The 18,042-nt window shown below is 43.9% G+C and overlaps 1 protein-coding gene across 1 annotated transcript in view; it reads right to left on the bottom strand.

The window, feature by feature from the left end:
- Positions 1-3,270: 3,270 nt before the first annotated feature.
- WDR48 (WD repeat domain 48) overlaps positions 3,271-18,042 on the bottom strand; it is an 80,632-nt gene continuing 65,860 nt past the window's right edge. The window contains exon 20 of the transcript XR_011020776.1: positions 3,271-3,458. The gene's annotated coding sequence lies outside the window, so the exon portion shown is untranslated. The remainder of the gene's footprint in view (positions 3,459-18,042) is intronic.

The following is an 18,042-nucleotide window of genomic DNA, read 5'->3' as shown; positions in this document are numbered from 1 at the left end:
CCCAAGCACATTAAAAACTCTATAATTTTCAGCCAAGCAATAAGGTACAACCAGATTTGTTCTGACAGGATGGACAGAGACAAGCACCTGGATCACCTTAAGAACACTTTCATTAAACAAGGTTACAGTCCTCCCATGGCTGAGGCCCAAATCAGGAAAGCCAGCAACATCCCCAGGACTGAACTCCTGAAATATAAGCAAAACCAGAAAGAGGAACGTGTCCCTTTGGTTGTCACCTACAACCCACACCTGGAAATCTTAAGGAGGATTGCTAAGGAACTTCATCCCATTTTACACAAGAATCACAGACTGAGAACGATATTCCCTAAACCTCCACTCTTGTCATATCGGCAACCACACAATCTAAAACAGATGATTGTCAGGAGCTCTTTGAATAGGCCTCAACAAAAGGGAACATCACCCTGCCGACAAAAAATATGTGGGACCTGCAGACACATTTACTCCACTGGCAGGGTAACGATACCAGGTTCACAACAGGAGTACAGAGTACAAGGTAAATTTTCCTGTGGGTCCACCAATTTGGTATATCTGATCATGTGTGCTAAATGCCCCAATGTTATGTACGTGGGAGAAACTGGACAAACTCTGCGCAAACGTATGAATGGACACAGGCACACTATTAATGATACCAAATCTGGACTCCCAGTTGCGACACACTTTCGGTCCAACGGACACAGCATGGATGATCTTCGTGTCACTGCCCTGAAGGGCGGCTTCAAAACGTCAAATGACCGATTAATAGCAGAAACAAAATTTATAAATTGGTTCAAAGCTGTGGAGAAGAGTTTGAATAAGGACAACAACTTTCTATATTGGTATGAGATTGATGATATTTAAACTGTCTCAGCCACTCTAGCTGAACTTGTGAACTAAGAATTTACGATACCTCTGGGTCAATCCTAATACCAGGTCTGTGAGCAATGGAGTAAACAAGGATCCTTATCTTACCCCATTTAGATGGTCTGTTTGAATGAAGGCATCTTAATGACGTATTTATGCTTGAAAAAAATATCTGTTTTCCCTTTTGATGTTGCATGTATATAAGCTGTCTGTACCACCAGCTTGCAAACTAACAGGATGTAAACCTGACGAAGGCTGCAAGGCCGAAAGCTTGTTTATTCTTATTCATTTGTAGTTAGCCAATAAATGGTATCATCCTGATTTAAAACTTCTTGCTTTTACTGATGGCTAACACGGTACAATACCCTACTGCTGACAAAAGTCTGTTACACACGGATGCAATCAATTGGGTAGGGCAGATGACAGTCACAGATCACAACAGATGCTGGCCTGTAAAGTAACTAACACAGTACTAAAGCTAATAAACTCACAGACTAACAGTACAAATTAAGTAAACTAGTACTAGTACACAACTAACTATAATCCCTAACCTACCTAAGCTAGTAGGCTAAGGCTACCTAGGCTAGCAGGCCCTAGCCTGCACACAGACCTAACACTAGCCTAGCACAGTATACAGTACACTACACTAGCTGACTGAACCATAACAATCAAATCACTAACTAACTATAAAACAATATAATCAATGTGTGTAGAATGTGTTCAGGAGGTAAAACGCTGGGTTTAACAGTTGAAAAGCACTTCCTATGACACGCAGCAGCACTGGAGATGCTCTCAGTACCGCAGTCACAAGCAAGGACGGGCTCCCTAATATGGCCGCTGCCTTATATAGAGGAGGGGAGGGCCAGGCTCCCTTCCTCTGATTGGTTGCTAGGGCCTCGGCTGGGGGCCTTCTGATTGGCCCAATGACGACATCCCCTGGATACCGAAGCCGAATTCGTGATCACGCGTTAACACCCGTGATCACAGCCGAATTCGAGAGTGACTATTCGAGTACATTCGACTTCAAATTTGGGAGCAGTATCGCTCTTCGAATTCGAGTTCGGCAATCATGAAATTCTACACGTGATCACGGGTAAATTCGAATTCGTGATCTCTGGCGAGCAACCCTGGTGGACAGACCAAATTTGATCAGCTGGACAGTCACTGTTGTTCTATCATTGAGCTACCACAACCCGGCGACCATATGGGCTTGAAAACTGCCGCGGCCTGCACTCTCGCCATGGTGCGCACCAGTCCAGCACAGCTGTCACTACACAAACCGCTGTTTGCGGTGAATTACACAGTGAGTTTGGTGTGTCAGTGTGAAGCAGTACTCTAATTACACTCCCTTATTGATGTATATACATGCAAGATGTTTTAAAGCACTTTAGGCCTGCAATTTAGCATGCAATGTGATTTCTGCCCTTAAAATGCTGCTTTGCGTCAAATCCAGAATTTCCCCGGGACTTTTGGCGTCTATCCCACTCATCCATGCAAAAACTCAGATGTTAGACCCCTTGAAACATCTTTTCCATCAGTTTTGTGGCCAGCATAAGTGTTTCTAGTTTTCAAAGTTTGCCTCCCCATTGAAGTCTATTGCGGTTCGCGCAAGTTCGCGCGAACCAAACTTTTGCGGAACTTTGCGAACCGAAAATCGGAGGTTCGGGTCATCACTAGTGGTTGTTCCTTATTTTTATGAACTTTCGGCAACAAGTAAAAAGTAGATGTTATTGGTTTGCCAACCGTCAGAAAAGCAAATTCCCGTTGCGAGATGACTCCTGCTAGTTTTGCTTCATTCATTAAATGGTCTAGTTTGTTTTTGAACACTTCACATGGATTAGAGGTTAAGGTCCTGTAGTACTTGGTGTTATTTAATTGTCTCTTAGCCTCCTGAATATACTTTTCTGTGGGCCATAGTACCACATTGCCCCCTGTATCCGCTTCACGAATTACCATGTAATTGCGTTTGGACAGATGAACAAGGGCCAACTGCTCCTCTTTAGTGAGGTTGTCCCCACAATAACCAATGTCCCCCAGTTTTTCTATGTCCCTGGAAGCCATTTCAAAAAATATTTTAATTGCTGGATAAGAGGACATATTAGGCAAAAAAGAAGACCGTGGTTGAAACTTACCCTTGCGTCGGGCCTCAGTTTAGTCAGGTGCATCCCACCCACCTCACTGGTCTCTTCTGATTCATTGGTCTTCCTTGATTTACATCTTTCTTTTTCAGATACTGGACACATTGAGACTACACTTTATCGTAAGGAAACAGCGGTAAACAGTCTACTGCACTATGAATCGTTCCATACTAAAAGTTTGAGAAACAACATACCAGTGAGTCAATTTTTTTTTTATCAATCATTTTTTTTTTATTGAAATAAGAAAAGACAAATACAGTAGCGAATTATATAAAAAATAGGTACTATTAGAATAGCAAGCAGGATGAATACAGTTATCTTCACAATGAACGCAAGTTATACAGGGGAAAGGTTCTCAAGCCATAGTGACATAGTTCACCCTGTAGATCCAATAGGCTCGTGGGTAATTTTTAAGATTAAGGAGGAATTGTTCCAATGAGGCTGAGTTCCAGACACAATCTGTTTTGTTGAAGGAAAGATTAAGAAACCGTGGTTACCCAAAATGCATTATTGAACAAGCTTATCAACGGGCTACTCACACAAATAGGGAGAAATTGTTGTACTCTACAGGAAAGAAACAGTGATCTGGTAAGGTTTTGTACACCCTATAACAGCAGCTGGAGTTCCTAAGGAACATTATTGCCAAACATTGGCCTATCTCACAAACTGACTCTATTGTTAATAGGTACCTCTCTGCGAAACCATCGATTACGGCTAAGAGAGCAACTAATCTGAAGGACCGATTATGTAGGAGCCATTTCCAACGCAAAACCAGAAGGAAACCAGTGGTTTGCGGCAGTTTTGCATGTGGGAGATGCAACATCTGTGAATTAATGACCCAAACCAAAGAGGTCTACAGCGAAAAGACACACCATGTACATAAACGTAAAGAATATATCAACTGCCAATCAGAAGGAGTCGTGTATCTGTTATGGTGTCCTTGCAACAAGCGATATGTGGGACAAACTAGGAACATGCTTAAAAGTAGAATTCAGAAGCACTTATTCACCATCCGACTGGCAGCATGTGATCATGCTGATGGTAAGCAGTTGACTCCGGTGGCAGAGCATGCCTTGCAGGTCCATAGGAGGAGCACCCAGGGCTGGAAGGTTTGTGGTTTATCTAATGTTTATCTTTCATCTAGGGGTGGAGATATCCCCCAAATGCTTCTGAGACAGGAAGCCCACTGGATCTTTGACTTGGGAACACTAGCACCGGCACGTATGAATGAGGAATTCTCATTCCTTGGTTTTTTAAATTAATGTTCTCTGTGGCTTTGTTCTTATATTTTTGCAGAGGGTTGCTCAGTAAGTAAACATACATATATCCAGGCACATCGCCTCTAGTTAGGACATTAAATAAATTATTAGGGAAAGGGAGGTGCTGAAGGGGGTGTGGCTAGAAACAGCAAAAATCAATTAACCCTTCGCACACTCACATGCAAATGTTCAAACAAATGCATTCACAGATTTACTCATCCAGGCACAACTGTTATCCCTACAGCTAAATTAAAAGCCAGGGTTTTAGTTCACAGAAGATTTGTTTGAACATTTGCATGTGAGTGTGCGAAGGGTTAATTGATTTTTGCTGTTTCTAGCCACACCCCCTTCAGCACCTCCCTTTCCCTAATAATTTATTTAATGTCCTAACTAGAGGCGATGTGCCTGGATATATGTATGTTTACTCTTATCATTGACCCCTGTGGCTAGGGTCTAATTCGGTGCACTCCCCCCCTTCCCCTGTATGTTTGTCAGCATGCAGACAGCTTATGCTGGTGTATGCGCATGGTGCACATGGACACATAACGTTAGCTCCCTTGTGCGATTGGTAAGATGCACTGTCTTTCCCAGGAGAGGAAGTTAGGATGTGTGCTCCTAATCCATTGATAGGTTTGATGCAATGAATGTGTTTGCATGTCTGCACTATGCATGTTACAGGGCCAGAGTTAGGACACCTATGTTTACCTGGGTACTTCTACGCAGTATAGGTGACTAAGCATAAGAATGCATTCTTCTGTGAACTAAAACCCTGGCTTTTAATTTAGCTGTAGGGATAACAGTTGTGCCTGGATGAGTAAATCTGTGAATGCATTTGTTTGAACATTTGCATGTGAGTGTGCGAAGGGTTAATTGATTTTTGCTCAGTAAGTAGGCATCCTCAGCTACTGTCCAGCATTCTGGACCCCACCTTAGTAAGTAGGGTGGGCCTTTTCCTTTCTGACTTTTCTCTCTCCCCCTTAGTCTTCTCCCATCAGCTATATTTGACTTTTCTCACCCATTGCATACACACTATGTTGCATGTTTTTCAATATCACATTTTAGTGTATACACACTGATTTGTTTGTTTGAGTCTTGTGAGCCCCTGTGGTCATTGGTGAGTTTGACCGCTGTGGTGCTATACATTTCACGCTAGTGTGGCACAGTGAGTTATAGGTTGACAGCACTTGCATTGTCCTGCATGAGTTCCCACCTACTTGGGGTCCCCCCCACCCTTTTTTTTTCTGTCATTCATTTGTGTTTATCCCAAACGGTTTTGGTGAGTAACTGCTGGTTTTTGATCTGTATTCACCAACAGATGCTGCTTATGCCCTTTTATTTATGGAGTTAATATTATTGGCTTTTGACACACATATCACCCTTCTCGTGTTGATCAGATGTTTGGGACATGCCAACTTTCTCCTCAACCCTGATGTTGTTTCCTCAAAGATATTACCATGACGTTTTATGAAGACCTGGGAATTTTTCGTTATGCAGCTGACTGGATTCGTCTTAATTTTACTTATGCTTAAAGAGAATCTGTATTGTTAAAATCGCACAAAAGTAAACATACCAATGCGTTAGGGGACATCTCCTATTACCCTCTGTCACAATTTCGCCGCTCCTCGCCGCATTAAGGGCTTAGGGCTGGTTCAGACGGACGTTTGCAGAGCGTTTACTGCCAGCGTTCGGGGCTTGGCGTTAAACGCTCCCATTCAAGTGAATGGGAGCGTTTGTACCAAGCTTTTACGCGCGTTTGCACAAACGCGGCGTTCGGGTCCCGATTTTCACTGGCGTTCAAGGAGCCCCTGGAAGCTACATGTTGCTTCCAGGGGCGGTTAACCGCGACGGGTAATGTCCCTCTAGGGGAAGAAAAAATGCGACCGCACCCGAACGCAATGCGAACGCTGCTGAAAGCCTGAACGCATCACGAACGCAACGCCTCCAAACGTCCGTCTGAACCAGCCCTAGTGGTTAAAAACAGTTTTAAAAAGTTTGTTTATAAACAAACAAAATGGCCACCAAAACAGGAAGTAGGTTGATGTACAGTATGTCCATACATAGAAAATACATCCATACACAAGCAGGCTGTATACACCCTTCCTTTTGAATCTCAAGTGATCATTTGTGTGTTTCTTTCCCCCTGCAGCTATCTTCCACTGAAGTGTCAGACTGTTTCTTCCTGCAGAGTGCAGACAGCTCTGCCTGTATGTAATTCCTCAGTATGTGAAAGCCCAGCCAGCTCAGAGGAGGATTTATCCAGCTTGTAAAAGATAAGAGAGAAGCTGCTCTAATCTAAATAATACACAGGCGGTGTGCAGAGAGGGGCCTGGAGGGGGGAGATGCATCACAGAACCACAACACTGAAGAACTTGGCAGCCTTCCAGACACAGGCTGACAAGTCTGACAAGAGAGAGATAAGTTGATTTATTACAGAGATGGTGGTAGTAGAACCTGCTGCAGTAAGCCAGAACACCTTAGAATAGCTTTTGGAACTTGTAGGATGATAAAAAAACAGGATGCAATTTTTGTTACGGAGTCTCTTTAATGCCGCTGTGTTAGCCTCTTCTGTTCTCTCTTTTGTGTGCCTCATATTGTTACAGCCAGCCTTCATTCATTTTAGCATGTAGTCTAGTATTTTACTTCTCTATTGTTGCCATGTATTATCCAATTTATTTAGTGGAGGTGTCATTATTCCTAACACCCAGCAGGTGTCACTGTATCCTCCAGCTGTCTCATTCACTTGGCCACCATGTATCCCTTCCCTTATTGTAGTGTCATTCAATCTTTATTCATTCTCTTATCATGCGTCGGAAGTGCCATCACTTTCCTCAGACTCCGCCCTCCCGCATCTGTCACACTACACACTATGCGCGCTAACGACCACCTAACGCCGATAGGCGGCGGCAAGTTGTAAGTGGTATTACATGGTAACAGCCGCTCGTTCAAGTGGCCTTTCCATGTCAGTTCATGGAGGGTGTCTCCGTGAACAGCCTGCGAGCCTCCGATCGCGGCGCGCAGGCATAATGTAAACACGTGGGGAATATTTATACTGTCTTCATGTAGACTCCCCAATTGCATATATTAGTGCTCCTATGTTATTCTTGTGTCATTGTTTTTATCTCTTGTTATGGATTAAATAAAGGCTTTTTTCACATTTGTACATACATTGTGGTGCGGTTTCTGTAGGGCCAGCCTTTTTATTATTGGTTTGTACAGGGTTATGCTATAGTCTGACCCGGACAGAAACTGTCACTTTCATACCTGATGTTTAACTTTTTCAGGAAGAGAAAAAAAAAAAAAGGAATGCAGCAGTTATCTGTGTGCTTGGCACTGTACATACACATGTCTATCTCATCATGGCACATCAGTTGTCCTTTAAAGAGAGTCTGAAGCCTTGCAAATATCCTTTTATTTGAATTTTTTTTTCCAGCAATATGAGCATAGCTAAAATGCCACATTCCTGCAGCAGGACAATTTCATTAGACCCCCCCCAAATACCGGGACAAAATTCCACGACTTTCCAGGTCATAGACTTTGCTGCCCGGGGAGGCAGAGCTTAGCGCTGTAGCTCTGCCTCCCATTAGCGTAAATCCCCACTGATCGGGGATTGACGCAAGTAGAGGCAGAGATACAGCGCAAAGCTCTGCCTCTACAAGGAAGCAATTCCCAAATTTTGCCCCAGGGATTTGGGGGGTTTAATTACATCATTCTGCCGCAGGAATGCAGCATTTTAGCTATGCTTAGATTGCTGAAGATAAATGTCAAATAAAAAAAGAGGATTTTTAGAAGGCTCCAGTCTCTCTTTAAAGGAATCATCAGGCAACTAAAAACGCAAATCTGATTTACTTACCTGGGGCTTTCTCCAGCCCCTAACAGCTCTGTCCCATGGTGAGCACCCTGTTCGCAGCCACCGGCCTGGGGTCCCCGCACAGTGCAGAGGTCGTCCTTAGTGCGCCTGTGTGAAGCGCTGCTGTCAGTGAAGCCCATGTCAGCGGCATGCTGTGCAGGCCTGTACGCCGGCAGTTGCGAATGGAGCGCAATAGGATGCAGAGGCTTTCACTTCCTGAGGTAAATATCTCTCCCCCCCCCCCCCCCCAACCCCAACGATTGTTTTTTTTTCCTTACAGGTTTCTTTTACTTGTTGTATGCTTCATAAACAATCACACCTGTATCCGTTCCAAAAGTTACAAAACAACAACTCCTCTTTAATCAAATCTTTTATTCTATACAACCATAAAATACATTTGATGAAACTAATTGGTATGTTCCCCAGAACTACGACTGATTGGAGGGTATGCGATGTAGTGTGAAAAGGGGCTAGATTACGCATTAAATAAAGAATGAAAGTAAACTACATTTTCCAAAGGAATGCTATGAGCAATCTGTACAAATACACAACACAAAGTACTGAAAACTGGTCATTCCTTTTAGTACTGAAAACTGGTCATTACTTTTTGTTTGTGGTTTTTTTTGAAGATTTCAGTAACATACAGCAGTTATACTGAGCAAGTGAATAAGCAAATGTTGTAATAAAATTGCAATAAATCCTAAATATAAAACAAATATTATATGCCTAAATATATATTTTTTACATGTGCGGTGTCAAACCCATTAAGTGAAATGATTACAGTAAGTGTAGCAACAGTTTAAGGATTGCAATCCAATACAGTGCAAAGAGCAATGGCCCGATAATTCCTTCATCCAATCAGGAAATGGCTTTATGGTGTGCAGTGGTTACGTTAAGGTCATTTTTAGGAACAGGATGATAAATATAACTTTATCTCAACAATTTATTTTCACCTCGGGTTCACTGTAAAGTGAACCTGAGACGAAGCACCCTCATGTATTTTACCATATATATCAGTGGGAACATTAGAGAAAACACATACCCTGCTCTCTGTTTCATCCTTCACTGCTCACCCTGCTTGTTATCAGCCCTGATAAAATCCCTGACTGAACATTTAGTCTGGCTTTGCTCAGGAATAATTATAGCTGAGTCATTATAGCAGAGACAGGAGGGGGCAAGCTTGGGCTTGAAAAGACATCAGAGAAGACAGACTCAGCTATAAGGATTCCAGAGCAAAGCCAGACAATGCTCAGTCAGGGATTTTATCATGGCTGATAAATAAGCAGGCTGAGCAGTGAAGGATGAAACAGAGAGCAGGGTAGGTGTTTTCTCTAATGTTCCCAATGACATATATGGTAAAATACATTAGGGTGCTTCATCTCTGGTTCACTTTAAAGGACCACTATCGCGAAAAAGTGTAAAATTTAAAATAAATGTAAACACATACAAATAAGAAGTATGTTTCTTGCAAAGTAAAATGAGCCAAAAATTACTTTTCTCCTATGTTGCTGTCACTTACAGTAGGTAGTAGAAATCAGACAGAACCGACATGTTATGAGCTAGTCCATCTCTTCATGGGGGATTCTCAGCATGGCCTTTATTATTTATGAAGCTACTCCCTGAAAAGGATTTATACAAATATGCTGGCCAGCCTCCCTGCTCGCTGAACAGTTTTTTGGCAGTTGGATGGAGCTTTTGAACTGGTGCTTTTGAAAATAAAGAAATCCCCATGAGGAGATGAGCTGGTCAGATTTCTATTACCTATTGCAAGTCACAGCAGCATAGGAGAAGTAATTTATGTCTCATTTTACTCTGGGAAAAAAAGTACTTATTTGTATAGGTTTACTTGTACTTTAAATTTTACAATTTTTGCAATAGTGGTCCTTTAAGTATCCCAGGGTCTTCTTTTATATTTAAACATTTACAAAATAGTTGGAATGTTTTACTGTATCTAATCAGTGGCATCCTATTAAGAAAAAGGTCAATAGTCCATGTATTTTAGAAAAGCATGGCTAGTGGGTTCCAGGCCTCATAGTGACAGTTTCCTACTGCCAATACAACACAAGCAGCAGCTGTCACTATAAGGAGCACTTACTTGAAAGACTATTGACTAATTATCCATCCAAGTTGGGTAATGAAGGTAGGAATGAGAATGTGTGTGTAACTTACGAGAAACATCTACCCATTAGAGAAGCTGTTGTTTTTCCTGTTGAAGTTGATAAGCTCATTTGGTAGCATAACAAAATCACTGGTGTAAACAGTTCTTGTGTGACAGCTGCAAGCTAAAGCAGAGTTCTGATTGGCTGCTGGAGATGCCACATTGCTGCTCTTTGCACAGTGTATGTAGAAGCCTGCTGGGCGATTTAGAACAAGTAACAAAATTTGAAACAGTCTTTCACAACAGACTCTACTGCAGAAATTAACCAAGTAATATTATTACAAATAAATTCCACACCGGAATGGTGAAATAAAACACAAACCTATAAGGCCAGGCAACCTAAGAAAAAACAAACACAAAAAAACCCAACTTGTTGTTAAAGCAGTATTATTGTTAGTGCAGAATTCTTCAGTTCCACTGTTGTGTGAGAAATGGAAGAACGTGTCTCCTTCATTCACCTCAAGCTCAAATATGACATCACACACACTCAGGTGGAGTAGGGGCGGGGCATCACCAGCAAAGGAGGTTACATTTATCTCTTGCACTGAAGTCATAGAGTTCTATTTTTCAGCACATTTACTATTTCTCCCTTGCATGTGGGAAACCACTAGGAAAGAAACTACATTTCCATGTCATGTGCCCTCTAGTGGTTTTTCCCTGGTATTACATAGAGAATTCACTAACTCCAGTGACCGCAGTAGGGGGCAGGAAAGCCAGCAAAGCCTGTCACAACCATGGCAGCAATAGGTGGAGATTAGAGATGTGATCTGAAATTCAACTTGCCTTTTATTTTTCTAACTCTGCATGAAATCAGAATAAGCAGGGACTGTCTGGAACTTTGCAGGAGGCTAATCAGATTTAGGAACCGTATAATTACCAAAAAGCTGCTAACTCAATTAATCAAGGTATCGTGCAATTAATCATTTGCATTCCAAATAAGATTAGTCATGTGCAAATAGTTTCAGTTTACACAAATTCCGGTTCTTGCAAAGTAAAACATTCACATTATGGACCCTAATCACACAATTTGTTGAGTTGCAATGGACAATATCGCATCACAACACGAAACAATGATCTATGTTCTCAGCCCAACCTTCTCCCCACATAACAGAGCAACTCATACAGCATCTAAAGCCTGGTACACACTTTCAATTATGATTGGCCAATCACTGACCAATTTTACTTCCTCCACATAATATGGAGGGTTTACCTACACAATTTGCTCAAAGTATTCAATACAAAATTGGTCAGTGATCGGCCAATCATAATTAAAAGTGTGCAGATGACTTGCCAATTGTACAACTGCCATGTAGTAGGAGGACCAACAGATTTTGAATACTATGAACAGTCTGTGTAGGTAAGCTCTCATACTGCTTGGAAATTGTAAAATTGGGCAGTCTCCTGCAGATAAATATTGGATGTGTGTATGGACCTTGAGGAGATGTAAATATTCCAGGTTTCCATGCAACTCACATATAGTTTGGAAATAGCCAGATAAATGCAAGAGCTGTAGCATTCATCTGGCTTCTTTCCAGCCTGCATACAATTTAACAATGCTTGAGGTTTTTAACATCTTTATCAAGGCGTTTTAACACACAGGCATAAAACTGGAACAAGTAATATCTGCGTAAGGCCTATTTTCCACGGACAGTTGATAGGCAGTGAAATGCCTTTCAAACTCACAATTGCTTGCTGCTGCCGCCTGGTAACTACTCACTGCCTCAGTCTGTTATGTGAGAACTTATTATTCGGCAGTCAGTTATTTATACTCTTAGGGCCCGTTTCCACTACATAGCCGTATCGCACCGCAGGCAATGGAAGAGTTTCCACTGTGTGCATGTTGTGCGGAGAGATACGAAAATATGCAGCATGCTGCAGATTCTCGCACGGCCGCATCCGCGTCCCATCTCCTCAATTGACGTCTGCATCGGGAGATGCGGAAGTGATGTGATGCGGCTTGGTATCCGCATTTGCATCACTTTGTAGTGGAAACCGGCCCTTAGGCCTATTTTCCACGGACAGTTGAACTGTGTGCTCAGTAAACAGTTACCAGGCAGCAGTGAGAGTTTGAGAGGCATTTCACTGCCTATCAACTGCCTGTGGAAGAGGCCTTAAAGGGAAACTTAAGTAAAGTATAAAAAATGAGATTTACTAACCTGGGGCTTCCCTCAGCCCCCAGCAGCCGATCGGTGCCCTCGCAGCCCCGCTCTAACGCTCCAGGATCCGCCGGCGAACACTTCCGGTTTTGCCGTCACCGGCCGACAGGCATGGGAACGCGAGTGATTCTTCGCGTTCCCAGCCTGTATATCACCCCCTATGCTGCTATTGCGGCCAGCTGGTCGCAATAGCAGCATAGGGGGCGATATACAGGCTGGGGATGCGAAGAATCACTCGCGTTCCCATGCCTGTCGGCCGGTGACGGCAAAACCGGAAGTGTTCGCCGGCGGGTCCTGGAGCGTCAGAGCGGGGCTGCGAGGGCACCGATCGGCTGCTGGGGGCTGAGGGAAGTCCCAGGTGAGTAAATCTCATTTTTTATACTTGACTTAAGTTTCCCTTTAAAGTGGACCCAAATTTAAAAATACAAGATTTCAGAAATAAAATCTATTTTCTAAATTATAATAATAAAATAGCAGCCTTGTTTCAGCTGCATGATGACAAATATAATTTTTTTCTACATTTATTGGAGGAACCCCTCCCTTCCTTTCATATTGCTGGAACAGAATCTGGCAGACTGGTGGAGGAGATAAAAAACAAAATCAAAAACACAGGCTGCTACTGATGATGTCACAGGGGAGGTGATCTCAGCTTGTGTGAGATTTCACATAGACAACACCCTGTGAGGGAGGGTAGCTGATGAAAAACACACCCATGATCTAAAACCTCCTACTAAGCTCAGAAGTAATGGCTCCCACCTGTATAACCCTAGTTATGAAAAGAGAATGGTGAAAAGCATGCACTGAAATGCTAATAGGTTTGAAGGAGTGTTTATTTATCTTTGTATGTGTCAGAGCGGTGCAACTAAATATTTTGCATTAAAAAAAGGTTTGGTTTGGGTCCACTTTAACATCTTTGGTAGAGACGGTCAAGGAGATGCTAATAATTACGGCTTGTATGCAAGTTTAATGCTAATTATTTTCAGCCAAGAACTGGGCCAGTCCAGATTTGCAGAAAGTGCAATTAAAGGGCCCAATTACAATCTACAATAGGCCCTTTTCCACGAGCAGTTGATAGGCAGTGAAAAGCCTCTCAAACTCACAACTGCTTGCTGCAGCCTGGTAACTGCTTGTTGAGCATATAGTTCAACTGCCCGTGGAAAAGAGGCCTTAGGGCCCTTTTCCACAGGCGGCTGAACTGCATGCTCATTGAGCAGGTACCAAACGGCAACATGCAGTTACGGTACCAGGCTGCAGGAAGCAGTTGTGATAGTTTGAGAGGCATTTCACTGCCTGTAAACAGTCTGTGGAAAAGAGACCCACTTAGGGAAAACTTAGGCCTCTTTTCCACAGACTGTTAATAGGCAGTGAAATGCTTCTCAAACTCACAACTGCTCACTGTTGCCTGGTAACTGCTCGCTGAGCACACAATTAAACAGTCCGTGGAAAAGAGGCCTTACACCCAGTGAGCTCTGGTTATAAAAGTGATTCCCATCAATCTGAGGGCCCATTTCCACAGGCAGTAGAACTGCATGCTCAGCGAGCAGTTGCCAGGCAGCAGCAAAAATTTACCAGGCAGGAGAGAGCATATTCCAGGCAACAGCATGTAGTTACCAGTGTTTTCAACTGCTCGTGGAAAAGGGTCCTAAAGCAGAGAGGAGCAGCTGGCACTGCTAATGAAAACTTTTAATGACCCATGCAGGTTTACATATTGAAATGCTCTGCAATACTCTGCGACTCTCAGAAGAATCGCTCTGTGCAAAACAACAGTCTTTGCAAAACAACTTAGGCAGACTGATAAAACTGTTTTTTGACTGATCCGCCGTGCGGATCAGTCAAAAGCAGTCTTATCAGTCTGCAGACAGCTTGTACACACGTGCTACTGTCGGCAGAACGTCTGCCCAGCGGGAGGGTGGGACGGACCCGTCGCTTGTAAAAATACGACGTGTGTTCACGCCATTAACCCCCCTGGCGAAACGCAGTTTCGGTGGCTGCATCCGTGGGAGGGATTTTTTGAATAAAACTTGTTGCAATACTGGTAGCTAGCACTAGGCTAGCTACCAGTGTCCCCCAAGTCCCCCGCACCTCTCTGATCCCCCCCGATTGCCGGCGCTTATATTTACCCAGCCACGATCCCGCGAGAGCCGCAGCGTCTGCAATCAGCTTCAATAGTCACCATGACAACGATCGGACAGGACATCATCGACACCATGCGCAGTCCCAATCCTCCCCATAGCGAAGCCTGGAGCTAATTGGGAGGCTGCGCCATTGCGGGATCCCTGGGGGGGTACGTATTACGGCGGCGATCGGAAGGACTTGGGAGACACAGGTAGCTAGCCTAGTGCTAGCTACAAGTATTACAAGTTTAATAAAAAAAAAAAAATCCCTCCCGGGGCCATGCAATCCTCTGCGGCGGCTACGCCAAGTGTAGGACAGGGTTACCGCCAGGAGGGTTAAAGAGGAACTTCAGCCTAAACCAACACACTGTCATTAAGTTACATTAGTTATGTTAATTAAAGTAGATAGGCAATATAATCTCTTACCCACCCTGTTTTAAAAGAACATGCAAATGTTTGTGATTTCATGGGGGCAGCTATATTTTTGGTTGAAAGGAGGTGACAAGGAGCATGAGACAGTTCCAATTGTCCTGTGTTCTGATCACCCCTCCCAGCTGTGCGCGCTAGGCAACCAGAACATCAGAAATCCCATCATGCTTTGCATGCAGCATCAGGGGAAAAATGTCCGGGCAGATTTCTTTGATGGGGCGGAGCTTAGCTTCAGTGCAGCTAAAAATGAGGCTTGGGTAAGGAAAACAAAGTTCTGATGCTGTAAAACTGTTAAAGAAACACCAAGACTTTTCAGTGTTGCGGAGTAGATTTTTAGTCTGGAGGCTCACTTTAAAGAGAGGATTGTTCCATATCTATGAACAAAACTACCAGGTGGATCACAAAATGGTGTAGATATGATCACAAGTTGGACCATTTAGTGTTGTGGATCGATTAAATACAATAGTTACTTTCAATCTGAATGATCGTGTCAAAATAGGATTGTTTGGTAAACACTGCACCGTTAATGGGCACCTTAGAAGCATGCTGTGTGTTAAATCTGGCAGTAGTCTGAAGCACCGCACCAATGAGAATGTACTATAGAAATATTATTGCACTGGGCATTTCAGTCCCTATAAAAGCAGGAAAAAAAAAAAAAAAACAGATGGAAAAGGGAGCACCGTCCAGCAAAATGGAAGAAAGCAGCGTGCCAAAGTCCCAACCCAAGTGCCTCCTGGGGAGCACAGTCCAGTAAAGCACACAAGGACTGGCACCGCTGTATGTATTAAAGCTTTTTACGTAATAAGTTAAAACTCTTTATCAAACTGCAAAAAATCTATTGGATTTTTACAGTTTGATAAAGGGTTTTAACCCGAAACAGCGTTCTGTCACTGCCGCCACACTTATGACGTAGAGAGCTTTAATACATACAGCGGTGCCAGTCCTTGTGTCCTATAAGGGCTCTTTCACATGTAACAACGCGTGCAGGAGCCGTTCTCCTGAACACGTTGAATAGCCTGCGGCGTGTCGTCGTGATGCTGCGGTGCAACGCAATCAGCGGCGGTAGCTATTAATTCACCCGACGGGAAACCGCCAGCTCGTGATGCTTAACCATTTGCCCACCGCACACTCATACCGTGCGGCGGCAAAGTGGTAGCTGGAGGACCAGATCTGCGTCGCCAGGTGCCTCCCTAATTAATCAGGAAAGGTCGCTCGCGTGAGCGGCCGTTTCCTGTTAGATCACGGAGCGGGTCTCCGTGAATAGCCTGCGAGCCGCTGATCGCGGCTCGCAGACTAAATGTGAACGCAGGAGACGTTTGTCTCCTTTGTTTACATTGTACAGCGCTGCAGTAGCAGCAGCGCCGTAAGGCAGATCGGCGATCCCCGGCCAATCAGCGGCCGGGGATCGCCGCTATGTGACAGGGGACAGCCTGTCACTGGCTGCACAGGACGGATAGCGTCCTGTGCAGCCCAGATCACCAGGGGGGACAGGGAGGAGAGGGAGGGGGGACTTTCGCCGCAGAGGGGGGCTTTGAGGTGCCCCCCCCCCCGCAACACCCAGGCAGGCAGGAGAGATCAGACCCCCCCTGCACATCATCCCCATACGGGGGAAAAAAGGGGGGGGGGCGATCTGATCCCTCTGCCTGCAACCTGATCTGTGCTGGGGGCTGCAGAGCCCACCCAGCACAGATCATAAAAACAGTGCTGGTCCTTAAGGGGGGGGGGTAAAGGCTGGGTCATCAAGTGGTTAAAAGCTCCTGGGTGCTTCGAAACGCAGCGTTGAGAGTAAAGGAGGCTATAGACTTTTATTTTACCTCGTCAAAACGCAGGAAACAGGCTCTAGTGTGAAAGAGCCCTAAAAGCAGGAACAGAACACAAGAGTCGCGTTGAACTATATTGGCATGTAGCATCACATACAGTGAGGCATACAGTCTATGAAAAGCATGCTTCACTGTCACTGTACACCATTTGTGATAATACACTGCATCAGAGTGTTGGGATGCTGCATGCAGTTAGACTGCACCTGCTGCTCTGTGACCATAGGTGTTGCATTGCAATGGTCTGCGTTACTATGCGGCCATTCCATCACACCGCAATGCACTACTAAACATAGCCTACAGGGTTTCCCTGCCAGCTGCTCTTCTCTGCTTTATATTCCAATCTATTAAATTTGCATGCAAATCCGAATTAGGGTCTCATTCACCATCTCTAATCCTTCGTGTTATCTCATCTGAGTCGAGGAAGTTACCTGGACGATCAGTGAAACGTCTTCAGCATGTACAAAGAGAAAAAAAAGGACCAATTGACACTGTCTTAATATCTTCTTTGGACATAAGGGAAGGTCCTTCACTAAAGGTTTACAGTCACTGGGTGTCTAGATTATTAAAGGACCACTACTGCGGAAAATTGTAAAATTTAAAATGCATGAAAAACACATACAAAAAAAAAAAAAAGTTTCTTCCAGAGTAAAAGGAGCTGTAAATTACTTTTCTCCTAAGTTGCTGTCATTCACAGTAGTTAGTACAAATCTGTCGTAACAGGTTTTTGACTAGTCCATCTCTTCATGGGGGATTCTTAGTATTTAATTTATGCTTAACAAAAGCACTCCCTGGAAAGGATAAATACAAAGATGCAGGCTACACCCTACCTGTTTGCACAGTACAGGTAGTCCCAGACATAGGAAGGCCCACTTTACGAACAACCCGCCGATACGAACAGACGAATTGGACTTAGAATTTTTTAAAATCGACTTTATCAAAAACTAAAAGAAAAAACTGCTTTTAAACTATATAAGCAGTTACAGGGGGCAGAGGTGACAGAGGGGGACACTGGAGGTACAGGGGACAGAGATTGCACAGTGTTCTGACTTAAGAACAGATTCAGGTTAAGAACAGATTCAGGTTAAAGGTAGCCATGCACTGGTCGATTTGCCATCAGATTCGACCAACAGATAGATCCCTCTCTAATCGAATCTCCCTCTCTCCCCCCGCATACATTACCTGCTCTGCGGGCGCAACTCCCCAGGTCTCCACTGTCTTCTCCACTCTGGTCTCCGGGTCCGGAATGCTTCACTTCTTCCT

Source organism: Hyperolius riggenbachi, chromosome 5 (genome assembly GCF_040937935.1).
Source record: "Hyperolius riggenbachi isolate aHypRig1 chromosome 5, aHypRig1.pri, whole genome shotgun sequence".
Lineage (NCBI taxonomy): Eukaryota > Metazoa > Chordata > Amphibia > Anura > Hyperoliidae > Hyperolius > Hyperolius riggenbachi.
This window is presented reverse-complemented; position numbering and strand designations above follow the sequence as displayed.